The sequence below is a fragment of the Carlito syrichta genome, unplaced genomic scaffold (assembly GCF_000164805.1).
Source record: "Carlito syrichta isolate Samal-C Ts95f unplaced genomic scaffold, Tarsius_syrichta-2.0.1 Scaffold308971, whole genome shotgun sequence".
NCBI lineage: Eukaryota > Metazoa > Chordata > Mammalia > Primates > Tarsiidae > Carlito > Carlito syrichta.
Window position 1 is genome coordinate 403251 of NW_007253067.1, and position 3781 is coordinate 407031.

The following is a 3781-nucleotide window of genomic DNA, read 5'->3' on the forward strand; positions in this document are numbered from 1 at the left end:
CCAAATGCTAATTTTTAAGGTATAAAAATGTCATCAGTCAAATGTTGATGTCTTAAGGATGTGCAAATGTAGAATAGAGGAGACTGATGATGTCAACTGGGGAGTCCAGGCAGGTGTTTGGAAAATGTTCATAGTTTTCAGAAAAGATGAGTTTTTACATATTTGGACTGTGCAGCAGTAACACTAAATGACACTAAGGCATTGCTATGTTTATTTCTGGCATCCACACGCTTTTACTGCAAAGGCAAGATAAATAACTCTTGTGTTGTCAATGTTTCTACTTCATTTGCTCACAAAATATCTGTCAATTACTGTGAGTACAAATTTATGTTTTTTTTTTTCCTGGACAAGCCAAATGGCATACTGATAAGATAATTTTTTGAAATCAGATAGAACTGGTCCTAATCCTGACACTCATTACTAACAGGACACATAACTTACCTCTCAGCGCCTTAGTTTCTTCACTTAAAAATAGAAAAAAAAATACCTCCCATCTTGCTGGGATTTTGTGGAGATTAGCAAAATTTGCATCATCCATGAAATTTAGTGATCTCTCATTAAATGGTAGATGTTATTACACATATGACATAGAAAATTGCTCTCCTCCCTTTCTTGAATTTCATCAAGTATATTCTAATGTTAAAAGTTGTAATTAAAAGGTAGAAAATATATATGTTTCACACGATCTAAGAATCTATTGTAGGAAGGAGGAAAATTTCAGTGTGTGACAAAACGTCAAGTGGAAGAACCAGCATGCTATTGCTTTTATCACACAAATTCCAATTCCCTAAGAAGAGGCTATTTATGGAGGCTGAAGCATGCTATCAGAAGGCTTGGGATGGAAGAATGGTGAGTAGTATGGGGATAGAGACTTCTAACACCCCATACATCTGGTTGTCTACCTTTCCTGGTTCATGGGGGAAGTTTACAGCACCTCATTGCCCACGTGCAGTCAGGGGGAGCCATTTGGCAGGTTCCGGCCTATAGACTGTGAGTGGCAGTGGCAGTGACAGTGGCACATGCCAGTGACCTGCCAGTAGCAGTATTCTCTCACCCTTAGAGAGCAACTAAGGAGGACTCAAGTTTCACATGGTGTAACTGCAAACTAGTGACTACTCTCTCAACTTGGGCTCCTGGGTGATGGGAAGGCCAGAGACCCGTGGCACATAGTAGAAAATGCGCACCGTGAATGAGGAATAAGCTTTTGTATACTAAGCCACTAAAAGTCTGGGGACTGTTTGTTACTGAAGCATCTTCTAAATTCGCCCAACTGATACACTTTCATGATGGGCACATGGGAATGGCGGTACCTAAAGTGCATCAATTATGCATGCTAAAGAGTTTTAAAGCAGAACGCTTGCCTATTACTTTGGGGCAGACATAACATAAAACAGTTTCATTGAAGATTGGCAAATACTGCTTGAAAATTTACAAAACAGGCTGAAACTTTAGAAGAAAAGTGTTGCTGCTTAAACAAATGGAATGGACATTTTTTCTCAGATGATTTATGATTTAGAAGAAATAGTATCAGAGTCAGACAGATCCTGATTTAAATACTGGTTTGTCCACTCAAATGTGTGAATTTGGCAAGGTACTATACTTTCTCACCTTCAAATTCTCCTTCAAATGGGAATAATCAGTTAATAAGCTGGGATCATGGGGAAGATTAAAATAATAAATGTGTGCAAATACCCAGTAGATTACACAACAATAAACATGTAAAATTCATTACTTGTTGTCTACATCCCTTTCCTAGAAATGAAAAGTCAGAAACTCTACTAATAATTTATTTTGCCAGTAATTATTTTCTAGTCTTCTTTTAACAGAAAGCGTGATTTCAAGAAAATAGATTCTTAAGCATCAGCATAGGCAGAATAATCTTGGCATCTAAAACTAATTCCTTACATCAACCAGCAAAGAATTGTGACCAAAAAGTAAATATCTTTCTCGAAAACTTTTAGCCTAATCTTCACCTATAGCTGCTAGTTTTGCTATTAATTTGTATATGGCAGATGACCTTGGAATTTTTGGTTCTATTCCTCCTCAGGGTAAAATGTGTTTCTGTTTTTACATTTCTCATAATTTGAGAAGTAAAACATGTACTCGGATGCCACAGGCCTTCATTCCTGGAGGATTTTTGTTTGTTTCATCACACAGTTTGGGCAAACAGCTTACTTCCCAATTGTCTATGAAGACCAGAGGAAAACAGGGCCCACAGCATTCTGCTGGTCACATCCAATAAAGACTGGAGGAAGACATTTCCAATCTGATTTAGAATACCTGGAGTCTATCCCTTTGTGTGCATCACTTCCCTTCAAGTATGTGAGTTCTGCCAGTCATAGTTGAATAGAGAAAAGAAATTCCCTAGAGGTGATATAATGCCTAATGTCCACAGGAGGCAAACACAATTTGAGATTTTCTTCCCCAGAAGAATGGATAATTCTGATCTATAGTCCAATGCTACAAATGAGAACTAATCAATGTGCAGCAAATTACTTGCTTATTAAGGCTAGAAATTATACAAAGGTATCCTAATTAGATGTGTTTTTCATCTTCATCTGAAAGAATGCATTTTGAAAGAATGCTTGTGGAGAAAGAAAACATATAGATACTGGCATGGATATGGAGAAAAAGGAAACGCTTATACACTGTTGGTGGAAGTGCAAATTAGTACAACCTCTATAGAAATCAGCATGGAGATTTCTCAAAGAACTAAAAGTAGATGTGCCACTGCAAGGTCTCTAAGGAACAGAGGTTATTATATAAAAAAGACAACTGCACCCTCATATCATTGCAGCACAATTCAAAATTCACAATAGTAAAGATGTGAAATCAGCCTAAATGTGCATCAACTGGATAATGAAAATGTGGTGTATATATACATTGAAATACTATGCAGCCATAAAAAAGAATGAATTCAGGTCAGTTGCAGCACTTGGATGGAGATGGAGATTATTATCCCAAGTAAACTGACTCAGAAACAGAAAACCAAACACCACGTGTCCTCACTCATATGTGGGAACTAAACAGTCACAAAGAAGGAAATAATAAACACTGAGGACACCAATAACTGGGGAGAGGGAAGAAGGGTTAGGATTTGGACACTACCTACGGGCACAGAGTTCACTATCAGGGGAATGGGCCACCTGAGATCCAATCCTCTCCACCTTACAATATGCCCATGTAACAAATATGCATGTGTATCCTCTGAATATTAAATTAAATTAAATTAAGGACAGAAAATATATAACTTCATTGCAAGCAGCTCAGAACATGTTTGTGGAGTCTACACTTCTGTGTTAGATAAACCTGGGTTCACGTCTGTGGCCACTGTTCACTAGACGTGTGAAGTGTCTCAAACAGGGCCTGAGCAGATGTTAAAGACAACTTGAAAAGAAAAAAAAAAAGAAAGAAAGCCATATAACAGCAGAAGAGGAGAAACCAAATAAAACCTAGAGGCTAGATTTAGAAGAAGTCATAGGAAAATCAGGCTATGATACTAAATTACTAACAAATTAGTATCAAATAAGAAAATACGTCATATCATCAGGAGAGATCAGATCAGGATATCTGTTCAGGAGACATCTGTGTTGTGTCTGAGATCTGGATATGGAGTTCAGAGGAAGAGGAGGAAGAGTATGAACATTGAGAGGTGCCAGAGCCTTGATTTTAGCTATTTCTTGCTCTTCAGATTAAAGATTTAATTATAATTATAACCGTTATCTTTCAGGTTTGAATCAGAGATAATTTTTTGCCTTTTCCAGGAATTATTAAATAAAAT